The sequence below is a fragment of the Panicum virgatum genome, chromosome 1N, assembly GCF_016808335.1.
Source record: "Panicum virgatum strain AP13 chromosome 1N, P.virgatum_v5, whole genome shotgun sequence".
Lineage (NCBI taxonomy): Eukaryota > Viridiplantae > Streptophyta > Magnoliopsida > Poales > Poaceae > Panicum > Panicum virgatum.
The window spans coordinates 16,134,698-16,156,147 of NC_053145.1; the positions used below are offsets into that span (position 1 = coordinate 16,134,698).

A 21,450-nucleotide genomic window follows, 5' to 3' on the forward strand; every position below is an offset into this window, starting at 1 on the left:
CGCGGCGGCGGCGCTCCGGCGAGCAAGGGAGGGCGCGGCTGGGTCGATGAACTTCCTTGGAAGGTGCGGAATGCGGCTGGGTGGTCGTTTGGGGCGGAAGGAGGCCGAAGGTAGGGCTCCATGGCGAGCTCTGCTCGGCGGCGACAATAGCGGGTGGCGGCGGACCTATGCGCGCAGAGAAGCTCGGCCCAGCTCTGGGAGGAGTGGAGAGGGGAAAGGGAGGGAGAGCGAGTGCCTGGGCTCTAGGAAAGGGCCTAGGGTTTGAGGGGCGAGGGCGTGACGCAGGGGTGGCGCTCGGCCGGCGATGGCGTGCGACCAGAGAGCTCGGCTCGGGGAGAGGGCGAGAGTGGACAGGAGAAAGGCGAGTTGGCTTCGCAGAGGGATAAGGACGGAGCGAGCGGAGGACGTGGTTCGCCGCGACGGCCGACGTGTGGCGGTCGCCGGCGCTATTGCCGTCACCGGCATGGGCGCGTACGGCGTCGCAGGCGAGCATAGGAAACTCGTTTGACTCGATTTTAATAAAATTTTGACCGCCCTAAACTCAAAAATTAAATCATGGTTTAAATTTGAAATTTTGACACCAAAGCATTAATGTCCTATTCACAGCAAAATTAAAAGTTTTCTTCAAATTTTGTGCTAAAACTTGAAAAAACCATAAACACGAAAGTTTTTCACCACTACAAACTCTACAACTTTGTTTTTAGGCAAAAGATTATTTAAGCAAGAATTTAATAGTTATTTTTTTAAAGCATGTTTTGTGGATTGAAAACTAGGCATCATTTCATGTGTTAAAGTACTAGCAAAATTTAATCAAAATATTTTATGCATGCACGATTAGTGTTAATGACGATACCAAACACATGATTAACCTTAACTACAGGTGATTAACACTTGGAGTGTTACAACCCTACCCCCTTAAAAGAATCTCGTCCCAAGATTCAGAATGGAAGACTCTTAAGGGAAGAGGAGCAGACCAACCATCAAAGCCAGCAGGAAACAATCACACCAGATAAGTTCGATGTTGATGGTAGGAACCGTTGCAGATAAGAATTGAGAACTTAGAGAAAGTTAAAGAAGCAAAGTGTAAGAAACACGATATCTTCCAACTAGTATTCAATATTATTATTTAAGTATTCACTGTAAGCAAAGTTCAAGCCGGTGCAAGACTGCAAGCTAACTAACTGACTTTGTGTCAAACCCAGGTAAGGCCCGGAGCATAACCCTTAATTTTAGTATTCAATATTATTATTTAAGTATTGTGCATTTACGTTGTTAGGAGTTGTATGGAACCCTAGTATGCATGTTTCTCCCTAGGTACCTATGAGTTTTTACTAGTATGCAGGTGTCGTTAGAAATGCTTTGCTAAGTAGGAACTCGGTAAAAGTCGAGTGATTTTCTGTCACTCGCGAGATATAGGTCTTGTTACTTATGGAAATGTTACCAGAGAATGAATTAATGAGGAAACAAAATGGAGACCGGGCGGAGGAAAGTTGGACATGATTATGGATTAAAGAAAAGTTGAGTCTCCGCCTGTGTCGATTGAGGACCGTTCTGTTGTTGGCCCTTTGACTGAGAATTGAACAGTACTAATCACATGCCGGAAGTAGGAGGTAGTCGAAACCGGTAAGCTAATTACCTAAATTACGTCGGAATCTGATTCTCGACCTGCGGTGCTGGGTAGGGATGACGGATGAGGTAGTCGTCCACAGGTTCACGCGGTGTTCGCACGTGTGGGGCTCCTCATCCGGGTGCTGGCGGGCTTGATTCAGGCTTCGGGGTAATCATGGGAACAGTTGCTCGGTGTGACTCGACGGGGTCGCACTTGGCGTGTGAGTTAGGTCCACCTTGCAAGGTTAAATCGGATCGATTTGCCGTGACTCGCGGATATGAGAGCCTTGGTCAATGCGTCACATCATAGTAAGGATTGAAAGGACAGAAAAATGAAAGGTGGATGTTTGGTTATGTTCTTAAAAAGATAATATGATCATCCATGTGTGTATTAGCTGTTCAGTCAAATCTAGTGTTATTTATCAAAATAATTGGAGCTAAAATATTGAAAGTAAGGCTCCAGTACTAGTGGTTTTTCAGCAAAAGAACTCCAGAGTCAAAAGCCTTGCATATTTAGGAATCGGCTAAGTATATACCATAGTCGGGTAAGTCTTGCTGAGTATTAGTATACTCAGGGTTTGTTGTTACCCTATTTTCAGGTAGCTGCTGTTGGTTGGAGCTAACCAGGGTTCACATCGGTGGGATCGATGTGACGTCCTCACGTCAGCGTAGTTATCGTTGTTCTTCTAAACTAAACTTCTATTTAAATTCCGCTGCATGTTGAACTCTGATAATTTGTTTAAACTCATTTTGTAAAGCTCTGCTTTGTAAATTAAATTGAAATTTTTTGTCTGCTTGTAATCATCTATGCTCGTCTTCGTGCGAGACTTCCAGTGTTTTTCGATCCTTAACCCAGCAGGCTGCCGGATTACACCATTTTAAGTGCGCGGTGGATTGATTAATACTTAAAATGATATTTAGCGCACTTAAGCTGGTTTAATTTGGGCGGTTCTGTCACAGCTGGTATCAGAGCCAAAACGCATTGGGGATGATTACTTGTATGCTTAATTAAGTTTAAAACTAACTTTTTGGCTTGCAAAATGTTCGGTTTCGAAAGTTTGACGCTAGTTGCGCTAAGGAATAAGATAGATAGCTCGTATGCCCTATCTAGGTTTTATTAGCTATGGTGGCATCTATATATCTATTTTATTCCAGCACTTCCAGCATTTACATTTTGTTAAACCTTACTTTTGTGCATAACTGTTATTCTGTAACGACGCACCTACGCTGAGGTAAGGAAGGTGAGTGTTCTGATAGTCTTTAGAATAGCCCACATGTTTCATACGTGCGTGGGTCCCGTATGATGAGCATACGAGGAGGTGATAAGGTTCAATTCAAATGAGCCTGTCGCTATCTGCCGCCTGATATGGAGTGCGGATTTCCCACCGTGTGATTATAATCACGGCCATCTCGTAAGGCAATGTTACGAGGTGAAGACCTGTTATGTGGTTAGACATAACCGTGTACCTTAGGACACGTGTACCCTTGGGTGTCCCGTAAGGCGATTTGTACGGGAAGTGAATACGTTACGTTGCCCCGGTAACGTATGAAGCGCTGCCCATTCAGCGTCGAACGTTTGGGTGCCATCTCTATAGTGGATGGTAATGTATGTGTAAATATGTGGGAAACTGCATATGCGTTACCCGTGTGGTGTAGGACACATGGGGACCGTTCGTGTGTGCTGGCACGAAGGGTCCAGAAATGGAATTGTATATCTCTTTATATCTTGTGTTTTTCTGCAGGTACGCTAACCACATTACGTAAGCTTTGAACGTAAGAACGACTAGTATATATAGGGAGAGTACGTATATGTGCCACCGATTGTCCCCGTATGCCTAGTTTTTGGCATTTGTTGGTGAGGAATGATAGAACGTGCATGCATCTTGGCATATCTTGAGTTAGTTTGATTGTCATGCTTGTTGGGTTGTTTTACTAAAATGTGTTGCTTGTACCTAATTGTTTCCCTAGGTTTTCTATTGTGGTAGTGTGATCGATGCCATCTGTTAGGCTAATTTTGGTTGAGAAGATCTTCTTCAGTGGTTTGGATCTTGTGTGAACCTTACCCTTGATTTTAGCTTGTTAATCAATCCAACCCTTGATCAATGCCTTGAATCTATTCCAACAAAACCATTGTTCTTTTTTCCTTCATGGCTCCCTGGCTAAGCCATGATGTTTGTTGACAAAACACCATCATTCAATAACCATTCCAATCCTCTTGATGTTATGCCTGATCTTGCTGGCTATTTTGATTCTAACACTGGAACCAGGTACATTCCATTCTTGCTCAGTAGTTTTGGATAAATTAAAAAGGTCATGACAATAATAACTTTTGAAATACAGTCATTAGTGCAACAGTCATGCATCACATCATTTTCACATCATTGGTCAGTGCATGGTGTTGCATCATCGTCATCGAGAAAATGTGAGCTAACTAACGGGTATGCTCCGAGTAGAACTTTGAATTGCCTTCGGTTTCTTAAACCTATCTTATCGCTGCTGGCACTATTGGGTTGCTATCCTTGATTTCTTGTGGTGGTGTTTAATCACATGACCTGGATGCCGCGACGGAACCTAGGGCCTCATGTGCTTTGCAACCACATGATTGAGCCACTAGGAGCGCGCTGGTGCCTAGGTTTGTATGACGTAACTCACTACAATCCCCTTTTATGCAACCTTACTAGTGTACTAACTTTCGCTCCTTACTTTAAGGGTATAGAGCTAACAAGGTGTTAGCCATGAGAGAACGGTTACAGGGCGTGAATCATGTGCATCATGCGTATGCATATCATACATGCATACATCGAGAGCATTGTCATCCTTGCATCATGATGTATGCATCATTGAACCAGCATCATGGCAAATGCATCATATCACATGCACTATTTCATTTGTGCATGGAACATCCCATTGTTGCATTGCACCACCATTGCAATCATACATTTCATGGGTGCATCATTATCATGGTTATCGAGCATTTACACTCTGAGTTGGAATATTTTGTCATCATCCCTTGATTGCATTGGCATAAATAAAAATGTTTTACAACTAGCATCGTGCAACTACTTCAAGTAATAAATCCTGAGCAAGGGTGTTCCAAAAGCTTCTTCTAAATTATTCTTCCGTACTACCCTTACTGGCTATCTGTAAGCCTGGTGTTGATTTTCCGTACTATCGCAATGAAATAAAAAAGGGAGAAAACTACATTCCTGGATTTCAGATGCTATGTACTAAGTGCCAATGTGGCTGTTAACCGATAGAGATTATTAGCCAGTTATCTCTGCTACAAATAATTTGAAGAGGGTGATTGCGCGTCTCGGCTCCATCCCGCCCACGCCATCGTAATCCCTATCGCAATTTTTAAACGTCCTGATCGATCTGGGTGCCGCTCACTAAAATAAGCACCCCACTCGGTTTCTGGCGCCTTGGTAAAATCAATGCTGCCCCTGTCCGTCGCTCATTTTCATAGGTCCTTGCGAAATCAACGCCGCCCTGAGCACAGCCTCCCTTAGCAGTCATCGTCCTGAGCACAGCCTCCCAGCTGCCCTAAGCATCGCCGGCGCTTGGTGGAGCCCCGAGCACGAGGCAGCCTGGTACGTGCGTGTTCGCCGTCAGCGGGTTCCATCTACCCGGCTGGCGTTGTGGATGAGGCCGCCGATGGGTTCATGTGCTTTCTTGGCGAAATTGATTCATGTATGTTAGTTCGCGCAGTTCTTCCCCATTTCGTACCAAATTCGCCATCATCATGTCGTTTCAATCCAATTCCTCGCACCACCAGTATCTCAGACACCCCATCGACCCATTTGAACAGTTCCCTAGAAAATACAACCGCCGAAGCACCCTTTCCACTGTCTTCTTCTTCCTCACGGCAATAGTCGGATAATGTAGCTGGTGGGTGGGCCTGTGCAGCAGAGACAGTGGGTAAGGCAGGAGGAGGGTGTAAAGGGTTTTTCAAATGGGAAATAATTCAAAAATAGGTTAAGTTCAAATGTCTTCAAAACATATTTTATTGACTATAAATCATAGAAATGTCCAAAATTCAAAAGCTCTAGGTTTATGATAAGGAGTGATACTCATTTAATTTTCTTATTTTTACGAGGTTTAAGTAAACATTTAAATCCTTATTTTATATTAAATTCCTAGCAGGTCGCACTGCTGGAGAATGTCATATTGATACCAACACGTTAGTGCCGGTCAAATAGGAGCCGGCACTAACGTGCCTGTTCAGTACAAGGCGGGCACGTTAGTGCCGGCTAGCAACACCAGCGGCACTAACGTGCCATCCCCCAACGGTCCGCGCGCATGGCACAACGGTCATAAGACACGTTAGTGCCGGCTGGAAAGTCTAGCCGGCACTAACTTGGTTAATTGCAAGTTAGTGCCGGCTAGTGAATCTAGCCGGCACTAAAAGTCCACACTTAGTGCCGGCTAGAGCCACCAGCCGGCACTAAATTGCCCCGTATATCAGGCACTCCTTCTTCCCCAGCCCGACCATTTCATTTGGCCGAGCTCCTCCTCTCTCTCATGGCGTGTTACAGGGGAGGTGCTGCCCATTTTCCCCCAAATTTGTGAGGATTTCACCCATCCAAGTGCACCAAAGGTTAGTAGCTTCTTCCACTCTTCTTTCACGGTGTTTATTCTTTGTTTCATGCTTTCTAGATAAAGAAAATAGTGATTTTAAGGTTGAGGAAAAATGAGCATAATTTTCCGATTTGTTCATTAATTTGAGCAAAATAGAATCAATTTGTTACTTTTTAGAGAATGTTTTCTAGATAGTTTGACTATGACACATTTAGAGTAATTTTTTTGAATTATTTCACGGGGACATGTGTATATGTTATTATGCAAAATTTTAAGGATTTTAAGGATGATGGAAAATGGGCATGATTTATTAATTTGTTCATTAATTTGAGCAAGGTAGAATTGATTTGTTGCTTTTTAGAGAATGATTACTATATAGTTTGACTATCACACATTTAGAATGATTTTTTTGAATTATTTCATGGTGACATGTGTATATGTTATTGTGCCAATTTATTTTTCTATTTAGTTTAAATTTACTAGATAGGTGGCCTATGACACATTTACATTTTTTTGAATTACTTCATAGTAACCTGTTTTTAGGGATAATGAGCATGATTTTTTTTAATTTGTACAGATGGACCGGCAATGGATGCACGGAAGCCGGAGCACCTCAGCATGAATTCAGGGTTTAGATTCTTTTCTCAAGGCGGTAAATTAGCAGCTACTAGTGCCACTCTGAGTATACATATCCACATATCTAGCATAGAGCAAACTTTTAGTTGATATTATGGATAGCCATGTCAGGCCTTTCTCATTGCTGTGATCTACTCTGAAATAGCTCAAGCTGGAATAACCATGATAATTAGAAAGGGGTTTTCTGCTAGTTTTGTCATCAAACTGCCCCCATATCTAGGCCTTCTTCAGAATTAGCAAAGTTGTATACTTGTAAGCTGCACAAGGTTAATGTTTGAAGAACTTTCCTGTGGGCTGAGGCTTAGGAGCACTGGCCACAATGCCTATATTTTAAGATAACATTATCATTCCATGATAGACCAGAACCTGAAAAAATGCATTCAAGGTGTACATATGGAGGTTTTGTTTTTGTTTGTGGTTCCAGTTTTGTCTGAAAGGTTCATGTCAAGTTTGGGGATTAATTAAGTGTGGAAGGTGATGGTGAGGGGTGCACTGCTCGCCTAAGTGAAATTACTAGAACCAGTGAATGAGGACCATTTTAATCTCATGACTTTAGAGCAATAGGAAATTACAAAGAGGTGATGCAGTGCTTGCTGTGAAAATGAACCACATGGATCATTTTGTCTGCATATTGCTAATGTGCTGGCCTCATAGGCATTTTTATCTGACCTGGTTCAGCTCATTTTTACCTATGCACCCTGGTACAGATTGGAGATCACTGATGCTTTCTAATGCTTATCATTTTGGTTCCACTTTTGTTCTGCATGGCGTTTATAAATTTATTAGATCACTGATTCCTCTTCCCTGATAATCAGAACCGACACTGCATTCAGCTCTGCAACCTTTGTGATTAAATAACTTTCCTGAAATGCTTTTGAGTGGAATATATGTCACAGAAACTTAGCAGATAGATAACATGTAGTAGTAGTTTTCTGCTTGTCATGATAATACAAAATCCAGTGCCTTTTCATCCGAATCTAGTAGCTTGTATTAATTGTTCTGGTTTGGTTGTCCTAAGTAATTTTAGTGCTGCATCCCTAACAAACAATTACAGCCATAACACCATAGCTGAGCATGAGCTCACCTAGGATTAAAGCATGGCATAGTATGCCCTTAACAGAGCCAAAAAAAACATTTGGAATTTTGGATTTTGTAACAAAGCAAGGTAATCAAGACTGGAAGAAAATACTTAACGTTTTTTTTATTGTTTCAGGTAGTGGAAATGGATCCTACGGACAACCAAGACGAGTTAATGCACGAGCTCATTCGTGGTAGTACTGGGCACATAGCTCCAGAGTTTGATGAGGACGAGAACTATGGCAGCCAATTTTTAAACTAGCATTATCATGGCGACGAGGAGCAAGATATTAGTGGGGAGGAAGAAGAAAATGTCGAGGAAGCCGAGGTATAAAAGTTTAGTGATTCTTTCAGGCATCAGGATAAACGTTTTGTCAATATATATGTTAGGAGCAAGATATTGTTTGTGACACAAGCGGCCCAGCTGCGAACTATTTGTGTTTTGTTGATGATTTCAGTCCTTGTGTAAGCAGTCGTGCTCCAGCTAAAAATTCTTATGAATGTTTCAGTCAATAATTATCGATCTGGAACCCTTGCTTGCAGGTTATGAAGGTTACGCATACCTGCCGCGACGTCCACTAGTTGCTAGCAACCCGCTTGATAAATTTGCGATTCTTTCAGGCATCAGGATCGACGAAGCATAAACGGAAACATGGCTCCAAGAGGAAGATGGTAGGATGTACAACCATCACGGAGATCAACGAAACAACCGGCGAGCCACTAGCCCCTGGTCAAATTAAGACAACATTCGTAAATCAATTGGGATATCTTGTTAGGGAAAGCGTCCCCATAAAGTACAAGCTTTGGAAGAGAAATAAAGTCTCTGATCGACCTGAAGATATCGTGCCAGATTCAGAGAAAGATTTGTTATGGAAAGAGGTGTCATTGCACTTCAACTTTCCCCCAAGCAAAGCTGACAAAGTAAAGGGATGGGCATTTAAGAAGATGTCAATTCAGTTCGGCTTGTTCAAGAAAAAATTGGTGGCAAACTTTGTCAACAAGGGCCTCACACCAGATTTTGATAAAGTCTGGAAGAAGCAACGAGAGTGGTGGAATGAATTCGTGAATTACAAGCACAGTGCTGACAGCATGGCAGCCTCGATTCAAGGCAAAATGAATGCTAGCAAAAAGACAAACTTCCATAGACTTAGGCCTGGAGGTTATAAGGTTGCTGTTCCGAAATGGGAAAAGATGGAAAATAATTTAATTGCAAAAGGAATCGTACCGCAGACCTTGAGTTGGCCCAAACGAGCAAGGTATTACTTCTATGCTCATGGAGGCACACTAGACCCCGACACTGGAATGTTTGTGACTAGCGACGTACTAAGAGAGGCTGCCCAAAGACTCGACGACGCAATGAGGCGTACGGAAGAAGGAACCTTCCAGCCCAACAGAGAGAATGACGAGCTGACTTACGCTCTTGGGAATGCGGAACACCCTGGACGGACCCGAGGCGTGGGCGTAGTTCCAAGGAAATATGGCTTTTCCGGAGATCTCGAAACCTACCGAAGCCGATGCAGAAGCAAGGCAGTAGTGGCAGAGAAGATCTGTAGCCTAGAAAACCAGATAATGTCACTTGAGGCAGCAGTTGGGCAACGCTCGGACCAACCAGCTGCCAATGTCGAGATCAGCCCCTCTTCTCAGCATCGTAGTAGTGTTGCTTCCACAGAGCACCCTAATTTGGGTGCCGACAGGCCGAGGGACCCCATTGATGACATCACCGTTAGGACCCAATGTGAGCTTCTGGTTCTTTATGGGAAAAAGCTCAAAGTTTGTGCTGAGGGTTATGCGGAAGTCCAAGAAGAAGGCGGGACAATACATTGCCAGCCGATTCCTGAAGGATTCGCCAGAGTGTTTGTTGACCGAATTATTGAAGAACGCTGGGAAGATTTGGACCTCCCGATCCCTATAGGTCCTGAAGAAACAGAACTACAACATGCCGTACACACATGGATCGCGTGGCCAAAGCGCGACATAAGATTGGTGCAAGCAGCCACAGATTCCGCTCGGTGCTCAAGGCAAAGATCACCAACGCCAGCTGACAGGAATCCTAGTGTTGGCCCACCTTCTCCACCGCCTGCACAGGACCCCAGCATGGATCCGCCATCACCAGCCGCACAGGATCCGCCATCACCAGCCGCACAAAGCGAGCCAATTCCGGCATCATCACCAGCCGCACAACAGAATCAGAGTCAGCGACAGAAGGCATACACGGTACCTTCGGTCCAACCATCTCATAAGCAGCAAAGAAAGAAGAAAGCGAAGGCTCCAGAAGAGGAAGAGGCAGAAGAATCGTTTCAAACCTTCTTGCTGAAGCGCAAGCTACTGAGGGAGCCTGCGAACAAGAAGCCAGAAATAGATCCGGGTGTAAAGGCACACTTCATTAAACACTTCATTAAAGATCCCACCAAGGAGAAAGAAAGGGAGTCGGATTATGATCGTCAGATCAGAAAGTGCTACAGCAACCCCAAGAATCGGCGGCTTAATGCAAAGACCGTTCCCCAGCTCGGAGAGCAGTCCAAACAATCGATCCCTCCGTTGATATTGCCGCGTGAAGAATGTCCCGATGAATCAAGAGATCCGTTGACCATGGCTGGGATGATATTGCAAACTGATCTAACAAGGGCTCAATTGCTTGGGGAGGCCCTACAGAATGCACGCGGCAAGAAAAAGTTTGTACTTGGTGAACCTTTGATATGGCCAGAGTTGCTACCATTCCTACCAACGAGAATGGCCGAGTTACACAAATGGTATGCCGTGCAATCTAAAGCTAATGAATTAGAGATGTTACCAGCTCGGATTAAAGATGAGCATTTCTAGCGGGGGGGCAGATGATGTATATATCGAGTTTGCAGCACTTTACGATTTATACCATCAAGATGCCCTTCACAAGTCCCTCATGAGTGTATGGTGCATGTAAGTATTGTCTCTCGTTTCATTATTTTTAGCCTTGTGTGTTGACTGATCCCCATTTTTCTTGTGTCCCGTAGGTCAAAAATTTAAATTTGCCGAAAGAAGAACTTCCATAACGTCGGGTTCTTCGACCCCGATATTATACACGAGAAATCGTTAGCGCAAAATCCTAGAGACATAGTCAATGTTATATACAGGGGGTTGCGTAAAAATAGCATGTGTCCCTTCATTCTCTTGCCATACAACCATCAGTGAGTCGTTCTTTGTTAGCCTCTTTTTTTCAATCCCTTCATATTAATAATACTATTTAATAACTATTATAATCAACATTAATTGGTTATGCGTATGTATATGCACAACTTTCATTGGATATTGCTTTGTATTCGGATTGAGGAGCACAAGGTCTTGGTGTACGACTCGTTAAGGCAAGATATATCAAAGTACCAAGATATCATCGAGGTGGTAAATACTGCATGGAGTCACTACCTCCACAAACACATAGGCTTGCCCATAGGTGAAATCGAGCCTCTTCATTGGGTGACTGATTTTCCGGTATGAATATACTCTCGCTACTAATGTCATTCGCAATAAACATCAGAAAAATTCTATATCGTAACCCACATTTGTCCATAGTGTTGGAGATAGGGCCAAGGAAACAACTTATGTGGATACTACTTATGCGAGTGGATCAACTCTTTTGCAAGTGAAAAAGGGCAAATGACAGTGGAGGCATTCAATGTACGTGAGCACAATCACATCTGCTCATTATTTTAATTCATTATTTTTTATTCTCATGTTTTTATCGAAAAATGTGACAGCGTTGGTGGATGAAAGATGAACTCATTGAAATCGCTTGGATCAGGGCAATTCAAGAAGCTATATGCGGATTTCTACTCGATGAAGTCATAAATCCTAAGGGCAAATTTCATGGCGATCTCCGTATAAGCGTCGTCCAAGAAGATCCGACGACGAGGAAGTTGATACGTTACTATAGTTAATGTGCTTAATAATTTGTAATATCTCATGTACTTTTGAACTCCTAAGTGTTCCATACATGACAAAAATATATATATATATATAATGTTAGTGTAATATGCTGTTCTAGTAATACTGTGCAATGCAAAGAGTACGACTATGTAGTCACATACGGTAGAAATACGCATAGTCATACGTATAAAAACGAAAAGAAAAGAAACATAAAGAAGAAAAAACATTTAGTGCCGGCTAGTTATATCAGCCAGCACTAACCTTACTGTGAGGACTCAGGCGGGGTCGGACACGTTAGTGCCGGCTGGTATTACGGACCGGCACTAACATACGAATGTTAGTGCCGGTCAGAGTAGCCGGCACTAACGTCTGTCACGTTAGTGCCGGCCATTTAGTGCCGGCCACAGGGATCGGCACTAATACGCCCTGTGACCGGCACTAATAAGCCGTTCTCCAACAGTGTCGGAACGCTAGGGTGCCGCCACGATCAAGCCATGGTTGTGGGCGCCGCTTTGGTGCTCGGCGCTCCATCAGTTCTGAGGCATGGCTGGTGGTCAAGGCGAGACCTAGGCATGCTGGTGGTGCTTCCCATACCGTCTCGCTGTGCGGGAAGGAGGTGGGGTGCCCGATCGCCGTGGCCGAGGCTTGGACCATCGCTGCCGATGGCTTTTATCGTTGGTGTGCGGTGGAGGCTCAAAGCTGTGGGGTACTGAGGTGGTAGAGGAGCAGGAAGAGTCAATGAAGCTTTAGGGTGGAGCCTAACCCGACCGTGCCCCCTTGGCCAGGGTCGGAGGCACTATGCCGTGGATCCGGGTCCGCTGGACATTGAGAGACGAGAGGATGTAGAAGGGAGGGCAGTGAGAAAAGTCGCGGACGAGATTTGATTTTTAATTAGTTTAGACTTGTTTTAAATTTTGACAGTGCCTCATGTATAAAATCATAAGCACAGAATATATGCAAATTAACCATGCCTATATATTTTTTGTGATTGAAAGAATCTTTAGTATTTAACACATTTAGCCATGCCTATATCTTCTTTATTTAGCGGCCCATTAGTTAATGTTGATGATCACATGTGAAATGCATCATAGGTAACGATATAAATAGAAATTATTGTACATTCGTTTGCATATTTAGCTGGACTTGGTGGTGATGGAGTACCTATGGGTTTGATTTGTCTCAATACATTTTGGGATGAAAATATTATACACGAGGATTATTATTACTTGTTAGCAGATTTGCTTCATTTTAAATTTGAATTTTTAGTTCCCGTAGCAACTCATGGGCACTCATCTAGTACAATCGGCAAGGTCAAGTTTGCAGTTTGATTAATTGAAACTGAATAAATTCCTAATGCTCGAATTCAAGTCGTTATTTCCAAAATTTGAGCTCTCAATTAGTGTGCTTTTTTATGTAATATAAGGACTGATGGTATGCTACCATATACTGTATGAAAACCGTACCAAACGACATATGAGATACTGCGAAACAATAAAAGAGAACTAACTTCAATCCTACGCGTCCATTTCACCTAAAATACTATGCACACAACAGATGAACAAGGATGGATGTAACCAGAGATGGTATACCTTAAGATCCTCATAGAATTTGAATTAATACATCAAAAAGAAAGAACAAACATATATCATAACTATGGTCCCTGTTCATGATACTGTAAAGTTTTAAAACCTATTTTTGTTATGCCTGAATCTAAAGTTTTGAATTACTGAAAACAGCCAGGTCATTCAAATTTTGAACCTGAATTACTAGGGATTTGATAAGCCGAAAAGAGCCATGACAGCATATCTAATTGCACTCCATATTCCAATTATACAATGTACTCTTTTTCATTTGCACTCTGCAGCCACTAATATCTCAAGCACTAGATATCTGCGAACCAAGTATTTTGAAAGTAGTGTTCATGTAGCTGTCCAGATATCCAAACTATCACGGAGGAGTAGTGCGATTTTCGTAGTGTCAATACTGTATTCCTCTTATTTGCTGAGTGCCTAGGGCACTCGGCAAAGATCTAAATGCACTCGGGAAAGCTTTTGCCGAGTGCCACACACGGCATACATCACAAGGCAACCAAAGACTCGGCAAAGCCGAGTTCGCCGAGTGCCTTTTATCAGGCACTCAGTAAAGACTTTGCCGAGTGTCTTTATGTCTCTCCGCAAAAAAGAGTAAGAGGGACGGCCAAATGATGGTGATGGCAACTTTGCCGAGTGCCGCAACGGGAAGACACTCGGGAAAAATTCAACCTTTGTCAAGTGCCTTGGTCTATCCACTCGGCTAAAATTGAACCTTCGCCGAGTGCCTTTGTCAATGCACTTGGCAAACATTGATCCTTTGCCGAGTGCCGAGACCATATCACTCAGCAAATAGTGGGACCAGGGTGCCCAAAAAATAAACTTTGCCAAGTGCTATGGTCAAAGCACTCGGCACAGTGACCTTTTTTTTCCTCTGTTTTTGCTATTTCAGTCACGTATATGGTACCCCACACAGTCCAAAGATAGTCAAAATCAGAGAAGATCCAGGCCGCCAGGCATAATCCGTGCCGGTCGGCCTGACACCTCCACATACATGGGTGCAATCTCTTTATAGGAGTAACGTGACATGCTCACAATGCTCCTAACCGAGGTGAACACCTCAGATTCAATTGGTGGACCCTGAAGGCATGAGGATCAAGCAAAAGACCCACAAGCCAGAGCCCAGATCGTCAAATGGTGAAACCACCCATCTCAGAGGTATTGTGGAGCGTTGATCTGCAATGTCGGCGAAACGGAGGGACAACAGGCCCCGGAGCCAGGCCGCCCGGCCTCTCCCGGGCAGCCCGGCCTAGGAAGCAAGCATCCGAGGAAACTACCTGAAGAACTAACCTCCTAGAGTGATCAAGAGCCGTCCACGCAAAGGTCGGTGGACAGGTGGCACAGGGCCAGGCCGACCGGCCTAGGCCAGATCGCCCGGTCCCACCTTGCAGCCACTCAGCTTTCGGCTTTGTGTGGAAGTTAAGCACAATCGCCACAGTTGCGTGCACCTGGCGCTACCTGACTTACCGGCCATCAACCGAACTTGGAAGGCTACAAATAAAACCCTCTCCATCACTTGGAAACACACACTCAAAGGAGCAATTCTCTCTTCACATTTCTAGAGTAGGTTAGTAGTTGGGAGTTAGAGTCGAGTCGAGCTTGTCTCGGGGATCCGGAGTCTTTATCGGAGCTCGGTAAAGCTCTTGTATCTTTTCCTTTGACTATTTTAATATAAGTAATCTTCTTTATTTACTTGAGTCAGCTTTACTTTCTGCAAGTTATTTATCTTCTCAAGTACTAGTACTTGTCTACGAAAATAGTTTACCTCTAGTTCAGTTTAAGTTATCTTTCTTGCTTGTCAGAGCTTGTCTTACGAGTTTTCTCGCCCGGACTAGTGTAACTCAAGTTAGTTCACTAGGTTGAGGGGGATTTCTCTTGAAGGCCTCAAGAGAAATTCTAGTATCGAGAGCAGACATGGTGTCTGACTCAGTACTAGCTAGGAAGTGTGTTCCACCCCACGGCACCACAGTGGTAGGCGGCAAGTGGTGACAGCCTTGTCCGTCCCTCATAGTCCACCACGTTCGGGTGTTTTCATAGCAGTAGTTGCCGAAGGACGTCGGACTCCCTTTTCATCCCTTTCTGAGTCCTTCTCTTAGGCCGCCGAAGTAAGCTTCAGGTGACGGCATCAAGACGGAAGCTTAGATTAGTTCTAGTGAGTCTAGCTCAGTTGTTTAGAAGTGTTTCAGGAGTCCTTTCTCGCTCGTTGTCCTCCCAGCTGCTACCTCTTTAAGGTATAGAATCTCCTGTGTGTCAGACAGTCATAGACTGGACATTTATTCTTACCTATTATCTGGCTTACCCCTGCTAAATTAGTCAGTTAATAGATACAGTAAAGGTCATCACTACAATTTATGATACACTGCTTCCCTGAGGAATTCATGATACCCCGGAATACTCCGTGGAAAAGTTCTACACCAGTGATTCTGTGCACTTGCAGAATATCTATTCAGACTGAGCATAAGAGACACCAACAAACATTTCTGGCAGCGTTGCCGGGGAAGCAATTGGCTAAAATTATTGTATAATTGAGTTATAAACTTTACTGTTTTATCACCGCTAGTTTTAGCGGGCTTACCATTGCTCTCTCTCTCTCTCTCGTTTTATCGATGCAGAGTAGTGCATGACCGATTTTGATCTACCATCCAACTTCGATCTGAATCCTCAAAGAATTGGGCGAATTATGAGACGTCGCGTCGTCCTACCCCAGAAGAAACCCACTTGGAACCCTTGTTCATCCGTTTCAGCACCACATATTGCCAAGACTCTTAGGCAGTACTCGGCCCCGTCCAGCAGCCACATCCCTACTGGACTGAACACCAACCAAGGCAATGATGGCTTTGAGCTCAAATCGGGATTGGTGAGCATGGTTCAAGCGAGTCCGTTTTGTGGAAAGGCATCTGAGGATGCCAACTCTCACCTTCAGAATTTTCTGGAAGTGAGTAGCACTATCAACCCTTGAGGTACCACGATGGATAACGTCCGTCTTTGGCTGTTCCCATTCTCCTTGCTAGGCAAGGCGAAGATGTGGTTCTACACCAACAAAGCAGACTTCACCACTTGGGATGCTTGCTCCAATGCATTCCTGATGAAGTACTTCCCGGTGGGCAAAACCAATGCCCTCCGGAGCAAAATCTCTAGATTTCGGCAGTTTTCGGATGAAGCCATCCCGGAAGCTTGGGAGAGATTCCAGGAATACATTGCAGCATGCCCCCACCACGGCATGGAAGAATGGCTGATTATTCAGAGTTTCTTCCATGGCCTGAACACGCCAGCTCAAAACCACATCGATGTAGCATCAGATGGTTCCTTCCTTTCGCTCGACGTCACTGGAGTGAAAGCGCTGGTAGAGAAGATTGCTTCCATCCAGAGTTAAAAAGGAGAAAGGCAGCAGCAGACCCGCAAGGGAATTCATCATATCGACAATGTCGATATGCTCATTGTTGGGTATTTTAATGATGCGAATAAATTCACAAGCGCATGGATACCGTCGTAGCTTTCACCCGTGAGTATTCAAGGGTATCGTTTCCACAATGAACGTGTGTGCACTAACTCCTAACTTAGTCATTCCAAGGACACACCAAGATTAAGTGGTAAGGCTGGAGAGGATTCCTGCGGTAGCACTAGAGATGAGTTAAAGGTAGATCTCTTGGGTAAGAATGCTCGATTCGGACACCGGCTTACCCCTGAAATGGTCAGGAGACTCCGGCCAATGCCTCTACTCTATACCCGAACGTGGAAGATTACGAAGAACCAGCAGGGCTGTCACCACCTGCGGCCTACCTCACTATTGACAGTCCTTAAGTGCAAAATATATGCCATCAACTCCTGCATAAAGACATGAAGAATGAACATCAACAGTAGGAGTGTTGACATTTCTTAGCGCAATCACTAGGAATGGTTAATCCTTAGCAACAGCGCCAGAAATGCCTGTTGGCAGTCCTTAGTACAATCACTAGAAATGAGGGCGCCGAACCCATCCTAGCAACTGCACCCAAGGGGTGCCACTCTCGTGGTATAATCAATACGATTACAGATGGATCCGCAAGCGCACGGATATACCATTGTAGCATTTCACCCGGAGAGTAAGTGTATCGTCATTTATTTGTCTCAAAGGACGGCAGCGGCAAAGGTATTGTACTCAACATTAGCCATGACATTGTGCCTCAAGCAATAGTCAATACTCTAACAGGGGTAAGTACAGATAAAAAATAAGCAAGGGTAATGTGACACAGCACACATCCACACTCCAAGAGGAAGGAATAAAGGAGAGAAACTATAAAACAAAGAACTACTCTATCCTACATCAATTCAGCTGGAGCTTAGGCTAGGTTAGGTGTCCTAGTGCTTCTATCCAAAGCTGGGGTCATGTTAGATCATGGTTAGGACTGCAGGTGCCAGAAAAATGGGATAGCGGGGAGAAGGTCCCGCACCGGAGTACATCCAGTCCCGTTACCTCTTTGCATGATCTCCTACACTGAACCCGAACGTCGGGGAGTACGCTAAACTCAACACCGCTGTTACGCCGGACGGGCAGGGCTATCACCACCTGCCGTCTACCCCAGTCACAATGTGGAGCACGATCATATTCGAAGGATCCCGCATACCCGAGCACCACGCTCGTGTATGAAGTCACTACTCTAGTGCCTGCAGGTCTCCCACCCTTCGGACGGACGAGTAAAACACTAGAGCAAGCCCGAAAGCACAACGAACCTCTATCCGTACTCGGATCATCTGGTCTAACCAAGACCGTAGCATAACTTATGAACAATCTAAGCATGGATTGATAAACTATCAAGATAGTAAAGCAACCATGGCAAAACTCTATATTATGAATAGAAGTCTGACAAGTCGGATACAAAGCCATACCAGGAGCCGAGGATTGCTCAACGACCCCGAGGACAACTTGCTCGCTAAAGAGAACTAGCCTAGCTCCACTACCTAGCTAAGAGAGCAAGAGAGAGGAGAGCCTTCTTGGAGAGAATGGAATGAAGTGTGTGTGTGTTGAGAGGGGTGAGAGGGGGCCCTATTTATACTAGTGGAGGTCAGTTCCCGCCAAATGCACGTATGGAAGGTGATCAGGAGACTTGGGGGCGACTCCTCCTCGAAATGCACCTGGACGGGAGGCCGGCCAGGTTCGGCCGACTCAGGGGGTCGGCCGGCCCCACCTGGCCACCTCTCGTCCTTATCCTTCTCTGGCAGGCTGACATGTGGGCCCTGATGTCTTTCCTTATATGCATTATGCATGGCGCGCCCGTTTTGCTCTGCCAGATGTGCCCTTCTTGTAAGTGGGTGACGCCGGACGCGATATTCTGCGTAGTTGTATGGCGTCTGCTGCATGTTTTCATCTTATTCCGCTCCTGCTCATCTGAAATGTAAAAAACTCAAAAATAACTGTGGAGCAAGGTTAGTGTTACAAATATGCGAGTAAGGCATGCAATTTTCCTTTATTATTGAGTATAGTTGACGGGTGAAAATGGCACTTAATCACCGTCAACAACTCCCCCAAGCTAGCCCTTTGCTCGTCCCGAGCAAAGTTTTAGACTGAGGTTGTTGATCAGGAGTTGCTACAATGTCGCATTCCTGACTTATGCCCAAGGCACAACCGAGTGTTCTTACCTTCATTCTAAATAAGTTTGCCTTGTTCACACCTTTTACCTTACTTCTGTGGGGCTTATAACATCATCCTTATCTTTGGCGGTTGAGGGTCAAAACGGCTTTGTAGAGTACCACTTACCACTCCTTTGTTCAACCGTCAATCTGGAGGTTTTATATAATTTTTGAAAAGAAATTTTGTAAGTTCCTCGGGTGATCTCTCGGATCGCTCAAATGTGTTTCATTCCTCACCAAGGCCTTTTTATGTGCCTTTGTTTTTCCATCCTACTTCTAATGGCTCTTTTTGATGGATCTGTAGGTATGGAGGATGTAAAGGCAACCTGCTTCTCACATTTTGCTAAGTCAAAGGCCGGATCCAAAGGAGAAACAAGTCATAAGCCTTGATCAAGATGTGCAAGTGTGTGGATATTTTTGGTGGATGGTGGATGAAACTTCTTTATATGAATTCTCTCTCCCTTGTGTGTATATATATATGTATATATATATATATGTATATACATATATATATATATATATATATATATATATTGGTATGGGCTATATTTTCTTCTTTTTTCTTTTTTGTTGACACGCCTTGTGGCATGTGGCATACCTTCTTTGGGTATGCATCTTTTCTCTCTCTTTTTTTTGACATGCCTTGTGGGCATGTGGCATACCTTCTTTGGGTATGCATCTTTTATTTCTTCTTTTTTATAGCCCATACATTATAACGATAACTTTGGAGAGAGATACACATGGTACAACATGGAGTTTTATTTGTGGGTGCATGGATGTACTTGCTATCTTCCGGGTGTAGAAGTATAGCATGCGAGTGGACGTGTACGTGATCTTGATCATGGGCGTATGAAGTGATTCTCACAAAGGGTCACAACAATTTGACAAAGCTCAATGAGAAGACAAGTTGCATATGTAGAAAAGGCTTTTCAAACTGGTAACTCATATGGCTCTGGATAGGAATTGCATATCACCGAGGAACTTTATTTTATTTTTGAAAAGAAATACTCCGGATATCAAGCATCACATAGGAGAAGATCATAGCAACTCTTTTCAGCCATATCATAACCCACAACAACCTAGATTCGAATTATGCTTTTCGCTACCCACAAGTTTCGAGATTAAGGTTTGAACAATTTAGCCGCCAAACTTAAAACTTAGGCAAAGCACAAGGTTGTAACTAGGCATAAGAAAGGAACTAACAGAACAACTATTCATCATCTCAACAAGGAAAAACTACACATGCTTACTACACATACTGGAAAGCAAGTAAACATTTTTGGATTTTTATGGGTTTTGCCAATTTTTATTTGATTTTAGTTATGTAATTTTTATGGATTTTCAGAATTTTGCAAATTTTTGTTTGGTTTGATGCAAGGTTTTGAAAAGGGGTAAAGATAGAGTTTGGTACAAGGTACCTCTCATGAGGGGTCCTCACCCAAGCTAGCTTCAGGCTCACTACTGCTGGTTGGGATTAAACCCAGCCCAACGGTAGTAGGCCCTCCACTCCTCCTGGGATTGCTGCTGTTGCTGCTCCAGATTGCAGATCCTCTCGCCTGTGTATTGCTGCCAGTTTTGAGTTGACTCGATGTGCTGGCCCAGCGGCTCGTCGATGTTGGTGGTGCGCATGTTCAGCTCGCCCAACTGCCGAGTCAGAGTGGCAAAACCTCTGGAAGAAGTTGTATGTCATGGGGGTCCGCTGGAGCTGGAACTGGTGGACCGGTGCCCTGAGGCCTGCCATGCCCACTCGGTGGAGCTGGCACTCTGCCATGACGAACCTCCAGCCTCATATTGCTATGGTTGAGGCTGAGGTTGCTGCTGCATGAATTCCTCCCTTCTGGCCCTGCTTCTTGTAACCCTGCTAGGAAGACCAGAAACACTATGCCGGCGGCTCTCCTCTTGTGGAACAAGAGGGATGGTTAGCGAATGGCAGTTATACAAATGATACCCCACATTTGGCAACGGGATTTCATTTGCATAACCAAGCGAAAAGAAAATCAAGGAGTCATCCGGGCCTTTCTTGAGCGTGTAGCCTTGAACCAAGTACGCCTCATCGATCATAACATGGGGCTCCTCAATGAAGGGAGTGGGGTTCCCATCTAAGATTCCCATGTTTGATGCGATGCGGGTAACCAAAGAAGTGCATTCAATAGGACCCGTCATCCGTAAAGTTGTGAGCCATTGCTTAACCATTGCTTGTGCGGGGGAGATTTGGATTTTGTTGACCATGGCGTATAACCGAAATCAAACCCCAAAACTCATGTCGATCAAAACCGCGGCAAGCTTTTGCAAGGGAAATCGGCAAGCGCGTGCTAAAACCAAGGAGGTGACTGAAATTTCTCCAATTAAAATAGCGTTCAACTCCAAAAAGTCGGAAAAAAACACCATCGTCCACCTCCCGAAGAGTGCAATGAAACTGGATGGCGAGGAGACGAGAACCATTCTTCTCAAAGGG

General features: G+C 44.3%; 1 non-coding gene across 1 annotated transcript; it reads right to left on the reverse strand.

The window, feature by feature from the left end:
• Positions 1-16,503: 16,503 nt before the first annotated feature.
• Positions 16,504-16,610, reverse strand: LOC120657921. Its single transcript, XR_005668450.1, has one exon. It is a non-coding gene; the product is annotated as a small nucleolar RNA R71 (small nucleolar RNA).
• Between the last annotated feature and the right edge of the window lie 4,840 nt (positions 16,611-21,450).